The following is a 12,746-nucleotide window of genomic DNA, read 5'->3' as shown; positions in this document are numbered from 1 at the left end:
CCCGTTGGCACTTTCCGCGGTTGTTCTGAGCCCGAGGGTTTTCTCTCACAGAACGCGTTTGCCTAGATGTGATTACGGTGAAAATAAGGACCTTTTTTTAACCTTTGAAATTTTGGTAATTACTTTGGGGGTGTCCAGACTGCACGGTTTGATTATAAGTGATTACCTTGTTCCATTTCCAAAGAATGACATTCTTTAATTCCTATCAGAGGCATTTTCAAGAAATAACATAAATTTAAGTGTTGCTTATGTTTATGAGATAACGTAGATTTAATTTTGCTTAGGCGGCCTAAACGGTTTGGTTGGCTCTAGTTATTTTGAAGCATGGTGGATTGTACATTCATTTACCGTTCTTCATTAAAGGTACTGAAGTTTTAAAATTTTGTATTGTTTTATGTACACCTTTAAGTAATTAATTTTCAGTATATTAGCTTATTTGGAAATGATTTAGATATTCAAGGAACATCCATCATTTAACTTTGTATAAACATTTATGTTACTTATAGCTACTTACATTGCTGTGAATTATGTATATGTTTGGATTTGATATTAGACATTTAACTGTCATCTTAGGTTATTTTTCTTGCTGACAAATTTTGTTAGAGATAGCATGAGCTTATTTGACCAGTAAGCTCATGTAGATAAAGTTTTATGTTTGCTTTATAGTAATCTTTACAATTCTGAAGACATGGGCATTTTACTGAAACCTAAAAACTTAAAGTAGCCTATATTTACCAAAGATTATTCCAGGACATATGAGCTTGAAAAACCTTTTGGGTTAGTTTCTATAATTCTGAGAGTTCATGACATAATTTATATAATTACTTATTTTTCTTTTGCCAATTAGAGATCTTTAAACATATCACACATACATAACATACATACTTACATATACATAAACCTTTAGATACACAGTAACAGATTTACACAAATATACACAGATTGTAGATTTGTAGATATTGTAGATTTTATTTTAAATTTTTAACTATGTGTCAGGTGCAATAATACAAAACTCAAAAGATTAGCTGATTCAAAACTGTGATGCTGGGAGATGCATTAAGTTAATGTTACCCGTTTAGATGGCTAAAGCTTTCTACTAATTTTTTTTCCATTATAAAGATTCTTTTAGTGAAGCTATTTATGGAATCATTTTGTCTTTTAGTAGCTTCTGCATACAAATGAAAGAATGAATTCTATTGCCTCCAGAGTTTTTGGGATTCTCTCTTTTTCTGGGAACCCTGAAAGTGGTCTCATGTAAAAGTTCCCCGAAGTGGCCACAGTAATTACAATTGTTGATGAAAATTCAGTTAACAATTAAGTTAAGAAGAAAAAAGGCAATTTTATTTGAGTCAAACTGAGGATCATAACGTGGGAGAAAGGCTGTCTGAAGCTCTGACCTACTGTTAGCAAAGACACAGTCATTTACATTTTTGAAACCAAGGATCCTTCATCAAAATGACATACTGACGTTTTACATAAAGTCTACCAAAGATACACAGTCTAGGTAAACACAAACGAATTGAGCAGTAAGTCTCAATGACCACCTACAGAGTTGGAAAGAATGCTAATCTTTAAGAAGTCACATTGCTAGCATCGGAAGAAAGGAACAAATTGATCTTTGCTGTGGAGCAGCAGGCATTCCCATCTTTGAGGAGGTCTGGTTAATATGTGATGCAGATGCATTAGGGAGGGAGGAGGCTCAAGTGAAGAGAGAAGAGAGAATTTTATGCTTAACTTTTCTTTACCTATCTTAAAATATAATTTCCTTTTTCACTTTCCCCTTTTGATCATTAATCTTTAGATAGCATTAGGTGATCAAATATTTGTTCCCCCAATAACAGGGTCTTTGCTTATTTGCTCTGGATCCATCATGTCCCTCAGCCTTATTACCCCAGTTCTTTCTTTCCTTTTTAGGAGTTATGCTAGTAGAACGCCTGGCAAAGGCTGATAGACAATCGTGCTCCAACAGACGCTTACAGCTTTTTTTAAAAAAAAAATTAGGTCCAAACCATATTTGTGTGGTGGGGTCAAAATTCCCCGTTTTTGTTACCGTATCTGTCTGTCTTCTTTAGTAGCAATTTCTTGAGCTTATAGATGACATCTTTTACTGGATTAGCACGGTTTACAGAGAGCAGTGGACAGAAAATTTCAAGGCTTTATGGCGTGAGTATTTAAAGCTGCGTGTTTGGCTGCAGCATCAGCAAGCTGATTTCCTTTAGCTTCCATAGTGTCAGTTTGGAATGTCCTGGTGTCAGTAATTGCTAACTGGTTTTTTGGCAGTTGTATAGCAGTTAATAATTGCAATCTGTTTTTCATTTTTTAAGTTGTCCTGAAGAAGTTAAAAACCTCATTGTTCCCATAGCATTCCAAAGTTGTGTGCCACTTCAGAAGGCATTGCAACTGTCAGTATAAATATTTGCTAGCTGGTCTTTAGCAAGTTGAAAAGCTAAGGTTAGGGCAATTAATTCAGCTTGTTGTGCTGACTTTTTCTGGTAAATAAGAGCTTTCACTTATGTTCACTGTGAATGTTACTGCATATCCAACTCTATAATGCCCCTGCTTATCCTTTAAGTAGAACCCATCTGTAAATCAAATTAGGTTAGCCTTATCAATAGGAGCTTCTTGTCATTCCTGGGAACAAGAAGATAATCTGTTAATAAATGCAGTCGTGATTGTCTTCTTCCTGTAGTTCTGGAAGCAAAGTTGCAGGCTTAAGGTTATTACAGAAAGCAACAATACTTCATAAGAAACTAGTCGGTTTACAGAAGTGCTGAGTGTGGTGAGAGTTTAGAAGGACTCAACTGAGTGTGGAGCATAAATAAAGAATACCCCCATTGCTATTTCTTCAATAGTCTTATGTAGGAGTGAAATAGCCCCCATACAAGGTGGAAGTCCTTTTGCTACGGAATCAAATTTAGTTTCAGAGCATAAAAGCAAGTCATCTACAAACATTTTTGTAAAAGCATCAGAGTAAGACAACTCTATAAGTGACAAAACACTTAAAAAACATGGTTAAAGACCTGATTACAATGCAGTTGTTAAGGAAATTTGGCTATTTCTGTGACATACAACACTTTAAAATAATAACTAGAAATATGACTGAGAACATACCACAACATTTCAAATTTTAGGGAGTTCATATAATTTCTAGAACATTAGAACCTTCTAAGAAGGTTTATCATTACTTATTTGACAATATTTCCCATGTAATTTAACATACCAAAAAAGGCTAATTAGTTTAATATCTCTCTTTGAGGTGTTCAGGGACCCTCTGACACATTCCGAAGTTAACTAGAGGTCAAAAGAACATTTAGAATTTGATTTGAGGAGGTTTGTCAAAGACACCAAAAGGTTTTTGGTTTTTTTTTTTACATCTTTATTGGAGTATAATTGCTTTACAATGGTGTGTTAGTTTCTGCTGTATAGCAAAGTGAATCAGTTATACATATACATATGTTGCTATATATCTTTCCTCTTTCATCTCCCTCCCTCCCACCCTCCCTATCCCACCCCTCTGGGTGGTCACAGAGCACGGAGCTGATCTCCCTGTGCTATGCGGCTGCTTCCCACTAGCTATCTATTTTACGTTTGGTAGTGTATATATGTCCATGCCACTCTCTCACTTTGTCACAGCTTACCCTTCCCCCTCCTCATATCCTCAAGTCCATTCTCTAGTAGGTCTGTGTCTATTCCTGTCTTACCCCTAGGTTCTTCATGACATTTTTTTTTCTTAAATTCCATATATATGGTTTAGCATACGATATTTGTCTTTCTCTTTCTGACTTACTTCACTCTGTATGACAGACTCTAGGTCCATACACCTCATTACAATTAGCTCAATTTCGTTTCTTTTTATGGGTGAGTAATATTCCATTGTATATATGTGCCACATCTTCTTTATCCATTCATCCGATGATGGACACTTAGGTTGTTTCCATCTCCTGGCTATTGTAAATAGAGCTGCAATGAACATTGTGGTACATGACTCTTTTTGAATTATGGTTTTCTCAGGGTATACGCCCAGTAGTGGGATTGCTGGGTCATATGGTAGTTCTATTTGTAGTTTTCACAGCAAGATCCTTTTTGACCCACCTCCTAGAGAAATGGAAATAAAAACAAAAATGAACAAATGGGACCTAATGAAACTTCAAAGCTTTTGCACAGCAAAGGAAACCATAAACAAGACCAAAAGACAACCCTCAGAATGGGAGAAAATATTTGCAAAATGAAGCAACTGACAAAGGATTAATCTCCAAAATATACAAGCAGCTCATGGGACTCAGTATCAAAAATACAAACAACCGAATCCAAAAATGGGCAGAAGACCTAAACAGACATTTCTCCAAAGAAGATATACAGACTGCCAACAAACACATGAAAGAATGCTCAACATCATTAATCATTAGAGAAATGCAAATCAAAACTACAATGAGATATCATCTCACACCAGTCAGAATGGCCATCATCAAAAAATCTAGAAACAATAAATGCTGGAGAGGGTGTGGAGAAAAGGGAACACTCTTGCACTGCTGGTGGGAATGTGAATTGGTACAGCCACTATGGAGAACAGTATGGAGGTTCCTTAAAAAACCAAAAGGTAAAAAACAAACAAACAAACAAAAAAACCAAAAGGTTTTAAATGTTTGGCTAAGTAGGATCATAGTCGCTGTGAAACAATAGTCATTTAACCAAAGTGACAATAAAAAATTTCAAAGGCAAATACGGAAAGTTACAACAGATTGCTTAAGAGTTAGTAAAGAAACTTTACAAGCTATTTATCAAAAGAGATTGATATTTCAAGAAAACTTTTTTCTCTTAACAGAGTAAGGAAACAATTTCTAGTTTTGTACAACTTTACTATCAAAATTCATTCACTTGATTAAATTCAGTCTATTCTTAGTCTTTCCTGACCATGCATAAAACTCTTTTTACAGGGTTCCTTTTTAAAAATTTCTTTTATTAATTTTTTTTTTCTGATCCATGCATCCTTCATTCCATCACCAACGGCTGTGCTGCATCCAAGCAACAGTACACAAACTGGCAACCAACCGCAATTCACCTGTACAACGATCGGAGGCTTACAGTACATTTAATGCTTTTAAATTTGGAAACAAATTTTTTAAATAAAACCAAAGAACCCTCAAACCCAAACCCCCAACCAATCAAGTAGTGTAGCAGTTTTAAGCATCTTACACTTCTGATGCTTACTGGAGCAACTCCAGTGTGAAAACCCAAATAACTCCTAAACTAGAAAGATTAGTGAAATTTTAATTACATAAATTTTTCAAAGCATAAACTTGTAATTTTTGTCTTCCAAGTGTTATTAAATTTTTAATAGAAAACATAGGAATAAAAATGTATTAACAGGGACTTCCCTGGTGGCGCAGTGGTTAAGAATCTGCCTGCCAGTGCAGCAGACGCAGGTTCGAGCCCTGGTCCAGGAAGCCCCCACATGCCGTGGAGCAGCTAAGCCCGTGTGCCACAACTGCTGCGCCTGTGCTCTAGAGCCTGTGAGCCACCACTACTGAGCCCACATGCCACAACTACTGAAGCCTGTGCACTTAGAGCCCATGCTCTGCAACAAGAGAAGCCATCACTATGAGAAGCCCATGCACCGCAACAAAGAATAGCCCCCGATGTCTGCAACTAGAGAAAGCCCACACGCAGCAACGAAGACCCAATGCAGCCAAAAGATAAAAATATAAAAATGAAAACATATTAACAAAATGTAGGCAATCATTTACATTACAAACAAGGAATTTGCAGTTTGTTGTTGTAGACTGACAAAAGAAAACTACCCATTAAGAATCTGCACAATGTAATTGCAAATATGTACAGTACTTTAAAAAAGCCTACAAGGAGGACTTTACAGAAGGACAGTAGGCTAGGTTCTTTGTTAGACCAACCAGACGAACGAAATATTAAAACTCTGTGGACTAGTAATAAGTTTACTCTTAAAAAAAAAAAACCCAGGGCTTCCCTGGAAGCACAGTGGTTAAGAATCTTCCTGCCAATGCAGGGGACACGGGTTCGAGCCCTGGTCTGGGAAGATCCCACATGCTGCGGAGCAACTAAGCCTGTGTGCCACTATTGAGCTTGCGTTCTAACTAAGCCCGTGTGCTCCAACTACTGAGCTTGCGCTTTACAGCCCACGAGCCACAACTACTGAGCCTGTGTGCCGCAACTACTGAAGCCTGCACGCCTAGAGCCTGTGCTCCGCAACAAGAGAAGCCACCACAATGAGAAGCCCACGCACCGCAACAAAGAGTACCCCCGAGGGGCTTCCCTGGTGGCACAGTGGTTGGGAGTCCCCCTGCCGATGCAGGGGACACAGGTTTGTGCCCCGGTCCGGGAGGATCCCACATGCCGCGGAGCGGCTGGGCCCGTGAGCCATGGCCTCTGAGCCTGGGCGTCCGGAGCCTGTGCTCCGCAACGGGAGAGGCCACAACAGTGAGAGGCCCGTGTACCGCAAAAAAAAAAAAAAAAAAAAAGAAGAGTACCTCCGCTCGCCACAACTAGAGAAAGCCTGTGTGCAGCAACAAAGACCCAACGCAGCCAAGAATAAATAAATAATTTTAAAAAAACCTAACCAGTTTCCTTTTGTTAAAGAATATTCCAAAACAAAGAATATTCCAGAATATTCTTAAGAATATAATTTATAATAATTATAAATATTATGTTTATATGGTTCCAGTTGATGAAGCTGTTCACAACAGTTCCAGTAAATTACCCTTTAATTGATTGGGGGAAAGATCGGCATGTTAACAAAAATTAACGAAGGAATTTTCATCACAATGGTTTCCAGTTACACTATCACAGTTTCACAAGTGGATTGGGCCCCTGAATCCAGGGGCTGAAAGAGAGCTGCAGGTCAAATACTGAGAATGAGGATGGAGAGAGGTTGAGTCCTGCATAAATGGATCCTACTGTGATGGGTTAGGTAGAGAAAGGGATGTGAGCATCCTTTTTACAGCATGAGAAAACGGTCCCCCCACTCAGCTCTCATTCCCATTCTGCAAAGCAATGAAGCTGGAAATCACAATCAGTTTAACATGTGTGAGTTTGCAGAACCTCTAGATACAAAAGACCAAGATGTCCTCAGCTCTTTGACTGATTAGGACGCCTGAAAAGCTGGGCACTTCCTCGTGATTACCACGCCATGACAGCTATCCAGTTAAAGGATGTGCAAAACAGAGGACTCTTGTAGATGAGATAAAATCAAGTCATCCTGAGGAATTAGAAGTTCGTGAGATATGAACTGTTTTAGTCTTTCTAGGTATTGTGCATAAAGCTCTTTGTCATTATGTCTTTGACCCAGAGGGGCTCCACGGCCCGCGCACAGCGTTCATACATGGCCAGGCCATGGGAGAAATCGATGACCTCGTCCTTTGTACCGTGAATGACCAACACAGGAGAGGTGACTTTAGATATCTTGTCAATGCTGGGGAAAGGATCAAAGCACTATGTTTTCCTGGTATTGGGAAAAGCCACACGCAATCCAGGCATCAGAGGCGAACGGAGAATTACGGCTGCACACTCATACCCGGAGGCCAGGTGTACAGTGGGGATGGTCCCAATGCTCTGACCATACAGGATGATGTTCTCAGCACTTACGCCATACCAGGTGCGCAGCGCCTGCCACGTGGCGTCGATATCAGCGTAGAGGTTCTTTTCAGAGGGCTTGCCCGAGCTGACGCGCCGTAGCCGGAGTAGTCGTAGGAGAAGATGTTGCAGTTGATGCGCGAGCGGAGGCCGATGTATCACAAGGAGCTACACGTCTGGCCCAGGTCCACGGCACTGCCGTGGGAGAAGAGCTGCGTGTAGCCGCTGGAGGGCGCGCAGCGCACGAACATGCAGCCGAACCGGTTGTCCCGGGCCGTGCGTGAGAAGACCTCGACGGCGTCCAGCTTGCGCCGCGAGTACTGCCAGTCGGCGCGCTAGCTCAGGTGCAGGCTGCAAGCGCCGGGCCCCGTGCCCTCCTCGGGCCGCTGCTGCGCGGGCTAGGCTGCTGCGCCGGCTGGGGGCCGCGCTGCTCGGGCGCCAGCACCGTGTAGGTGGGCTCGGGCCGCAGGAAGGCCAGCTTGGCGGCGATGAGGCTCGGGCAGGGCGGGCAGCAGAAGAGCCAGCACAGCTCTCCCGGCGAGAAGCCGTTCATCCTGACGCCTGGTTCGGGCATCGGGGCGGCCTCGAGCGGCCAAGCAAGGCGGCTGCAGTCCGTCGGCCCTGCGGCAGGAGGAGGAGGAGGAGCGGAAGGAGAGGCGCAGGAAGGGCGAGGCGGGGCTGGCCTGGCCGGCGTGGCGCTTCGAGCCGCGGCGGGTCAGCTGCGGCCCGGGTGGCCGGACGAGGCGCAGGCGGCCGGGGCCCGCGCGCAGCACAGAAAGCCGCGGGCCACGGCTGCTGCTGACACGCCGGCTCCAGCGCGCCGCCCCCAACCCCCCTCACGCCCGCCGCCTCCACTTTTGGGTTATCCAGGGTTCCTGTTTTTAGATTTAAATTAATTTCTACAAACACACCACTTCATAACACAATCTTACAATAAAGCAGAAAAGATATTTATTAATAGTCTGGAACATATTCTGTGTCTCGGTAATAAGAGGTCAAAAGTAGGTAAACATAAATTCCTTTAGCAATTAATGTTCAGTATTTTATCTTATTAAAAAATGATCTAGAGGGAATTCCCTGGCGGTCCAGTGGTTAAGACTCCGGCTTTCACTGCCATGGACCCAGGTTGGCTCCCTGGTGGGGAAACCAAGATCCCACAAGCAGGGAAGCGAGGCCAAAAAAAAAAAGATCTAGACATTCAATGAATTTCCATCATTTAATTTAGCAGAACTCTAAAGCTTCAAGTTACCAAATACCTGGAGAAACTGTTTTTAGGCAGATATAAAACATAATTATTTCTAAAGAGCTCACCCAAAAACTTTTATCTTATTTATCTCTATTTCATTACTTATGAAAATATCATACCAAGTTAATTTTATTGTTGACCAATTTTATAACAGAGATAACATGAGCTTACTGATTTTCAGTAAACCTAGGTTTAGTATAGTATATTGTATAGTACATTAAAAGTACTATACTTAATGTTGATGACTCTAAGTACATGTCTATATCAATTAAACCATCAACTTAATCTTATTTTTATTCATTAAAAATCCTAGATCATGTGATTCTTTAAAAATTTTGGGCTAGTTTATGTTATATTTAGAAATATTTGATTTGTAAGTGCTTATTTTTAAGTCAGCTCTTTAACAAATTAATTTCGATAACACCATCCGAAGGTAGACACATATATATAACATACACACAGACATATGAATATCCAGAAAGACACAGAAATCTCATAGTTTTCCTGCTTGAGTTTAAAAAGGTTTCTTTTCCCTTTTATTCTCTCAGTTTTAAGTTCTAATTTAGCCAGAGCTGTAGTCTCAGGCGATGAGCACTGTGTTTAAATTTCAAGGGCATGATAAGTATTATAAATCCAAGCTTTCCCCTAGAAATACTTTTATTCTGTGAGTCAGAATTTTGGAAACATGTTTTATCAAGCTGGCTTTCTCTGCTTATGAAAAAAACAGTTTTGGAATGTCAGAAGAGCTCTATCCTGGCCATTTAAGAGTTAAGATAATGCTTACAAGTGTTGGCTTCGTTCCAATTGTACATGAAGCCAGCTGGAGTTCCAGTGCCTGGCTGTCCATCAGGGAGCTGTAGAGCCTTTGAAGCACGTTTTCCCATTACTAATTTGGTAGTCTAATTTAGATATGATCTGAACAAATTTCTCAGGGCAGTGTGATGAATGCCATGTGTGCTGCTTCTGAGCCTAGCTCCCCAAGGAGTTACCCTGGGGTCGGTTCCACTCTTCTGTGTGTCTTGGTTTCTCCCTCTGACAGTCTAAAACTGCCGTGAGTGCTTAGAGCACTGGGTGATCAGCCATGATTATTGGCTGAATTTACTTAATGGTTGTAGTGGGATCCCCATGTGGGGCCACTGCTAGTCATGAGGACTGACCCTCAGACACTTCTGCTGGGTTCCCAGTTGCCTGAGAATGCCTTGTGGCCGCAGGAGCAAGGGTCCCTTTTCTTTTGAGCTGCAGGCTAAGTCTCTCATTTCACTAGCAAACATATATACAACATATACACCATATACACATATACACCACATATACACAATATTTCCAACTTAAGCCAAAAACTTAAAAAGCCAGCCAAGCCAGTTCACTCTAAAATTCCCCCTAGGTCCTTGCCTAGGAAATGTCAGTACATCCCTGGGACTCCAAGTCCCAAGAAAAATAGCTTGAGTAAAATTTAGGATGTCATTTAAAGCAGTGATGTCCGGACATCAGGAGAACTCACCAAAGCACCTGAGGAATACCTACACGCCTGTGGGGCTCAAAGGGCCGGGGCTGGTACCAAGCACCGGTTCGGGGTAGACTCCAGGTTTCCACTGGTGGGTGTCTCTGATATCCTGCCAACTATGCCAAGCAAATGTTTACAGAAATTCAATTAACAATGAAGATAAGAAGCAAAAGAGAATTTTAATACAAGTCAAACTGGGGATTATAACGCAGGAGACAGACGCTGAGAAGCTCTGAGAACTGTTCCTCCTGTTAGTAGAAGGCACAGTCATATACATTTTTGAGACAAACGATCCTACAACCAAATGACACGCTGACATTTTACATAAAGTTCACCAAAAATACATTGCCCAGGTAAACACATACAAAGCAAGCAGTATGTCACTATGACCCCCTATAGAGTTGTGAAAGAATGATAATCTTTAAGAAGTTGCATTGCTAGTGTCAGGAAAAGAAAAAAAACTTTGCTGTGGAGCAGGCATTACTGTCTTTGAGGAGGTCTGGTTGATGTGTGATACAGATGCACATTAGCGAGGGAAGAAGGATGCCGAAAGGGGTGCAGGAAGGGAGAGAGCGAGAGAGTTTTATGTTTAAATTTAATCATCCGATAGTTCACCCATTTTCCCAAAAGGCACAAGATTGTATTTCCCGTTTTGGACCAAGTAGAACCCATCTTTGCCTTTAGATTCCCTAAGGCAACTTAACTCTGCCCGTTTTTCAACAGCGGTTCAAAAAACATGGAATCACGAGTTTTCCCCCTTTTGAACAGAGCAGGGTGACTTACCAAGAAGCTTCCACAAAGGTCCCTCAACAGAATTGGAGGACACAACACAAAGGGAGTAGAGCTGGGTTCCCAGATCAGTCACAAATCAGTGAGCACAATGGGTTCCAGCATCAGTTACTCACCAGCCTCCGGATTCTTCATGGGTCGTCTTTCCATCCTACTTTTAAGGACAATAATTTAAAAGAAAACTCAGAGTTTTACTGGATATTGAGGAAGAAACAAACTGTTCGCAAAAATGAAGATTTCAAACTGAAAACTCGTATGAAGCTCTAAGGCTTGACATCTCCGGGAAGCTTATAAAATAAACAAGAGGAAGTTGTTTGACCTTTACAATGATTGGCTATTAAATACAATGGAGGTTTCCAGAGGTCAGGGGATTGGTTAAAGTGATTATCTTATTCCGTTACAGGAAGACAAGGGTTTTTTGTTTTTGTTTTTAAATGATTTTCAAAGGTATTTACAAGAAATAGTTTGAGTTAAATTACCCATATGTTTTGAAATAAACTCGATTTAGTTTTGTTTACGTGGCTTATTCGGTTTTGTTTGCTGGGGGGAGGTTTCAAACCTGGTTTCTATTTTATTTCATTTCACCCCACTTCATTCACCTCATCTTATCACGTGCAACTCCCATCTTTCTCGGTGTGAGCACGGCTCAGTTCTCAGTGTCCGCAGTTTCTAGGTGGCAGCACCCTCGAAAGCGCCAAAACGGACATTTGACTTTGGCCACAACGCCGCTATCTGCACTGTGCCTCCCTTGCTGGGCCCCGGCACCCTTAGGTGCTCTGTGTCAGTGTTTGGTCGGTCGCGGTCCTGGCAAGTGCACTAGGCCGATGTTTTCTCAGAAGTAGTTTCCACTAGAGTGCAGCCGGAGCTTTCTCAGGGTCGCAGCCCCGCGGCTTTCCCCATCCCTCGCAGCGGGTGGCTGGCAGCAACGCAATTGCTTTGAGCCATTTTCAAATAGCGAGTTCCGCATTAGCTATGCTGCACATTTCACTCATGCTAGTCGGAGTGTGCCCGGGAATGCGCTTTGGAGCGTGGCAAACACCGATTTAGCGAGAGTGACAGCGATCATCTATCTAATCCTAGGACTGACCCTTTCAACGGTGTTTTGCTGTTTGTTTCTCGTAGGGCTAGTTTCTCTGAACGATTGGCTTCTAAAAATTCTTTTCCGGTGTGTTTTGCTCTGTTGTTTTGTTTTCACATGTATCTTCATTTTAGGATTTCTTATGCATTTGTAGTATTTTAATTTACATGTAGTTTTCTACCGAGTTCCTGAGTGTGTCTGCGCTCAGCGGCAGATCCCTGGGCCGCCTGCGCCCGGGAGCGGAGGAGCGCCGCTGGGTCTCGGCCGCGCTAGCGTCCAGTTCCGCTCGCCGCGGGTGCTGCGCGGCGCCCGGCTCCTGCCGCCCAGTCCGCGTTTTCTCAGCCGCACTTTCGCCAGCAGCGCCGAGCGGGCGCTTTCACTTTGGCCGCCACCCTCAAGGCACCAAAGGGAACTCTTCTCCCTCGCGTGGGCCTGGGTCCTATGTGCCGTCGCCTTCTCGGTCCTCGCACCGCTCCGTTCGTGGCCAGCCGGTTCAGCGTCGCGGCACCGTGATTCGCGCCCGTCTG

At 42.3% G+C, this 12,746-nt stretch overlaps 1 long non-coding RNA gene and 1 pseudogene across 1 annotated transcript; both read right to left on the bottom strand.

The window, feature by feature from the left end:
- Window positions 1-1,319: 1,319 nt before the first annotated feature.
- Window positions 1,320-11,419, bottom strand: LOC132518035 (uncharacterized). The gene is made up of 2 exons (XR_009539857.1): window positions 11,258-11,419; window positions 1,320-4,095 (listed from the first exon to the last, which is right to left on the bottom strand). It is a non-coding gene; the product is annotated as an uncharacterized LOC132518035 (long non-coding RNA).
- On the bottom strand, window positions 6,727-8,198 carry LOC132518034 (alpha/beta hydrolase domain-containing protein 17C-like; annotated as a pseudogene).
- Window positions 11,420-12,746: the final 1,327 nt, after the last annotated feature.

Source organism: Lagenorhynchus albirostris, chromosome 3 (assembly GCF_949774975.1).
Source record: "Lagenorhynchus albirostris chromosome 3, mLagAlb1.1, whole genome shotgun sequence".
Lineage (NCBI taxonomy): Eukaryota > Metazoa > Chordata > Mammalia > Artiodactyla > Delphinidae > Lagenorhynchus > Lagenorhynchus albirostris.
Note: the sequence above shows the minus strand (reverse complement) of the source record. Positions and strands in the feature narration are given on the sequence as shown.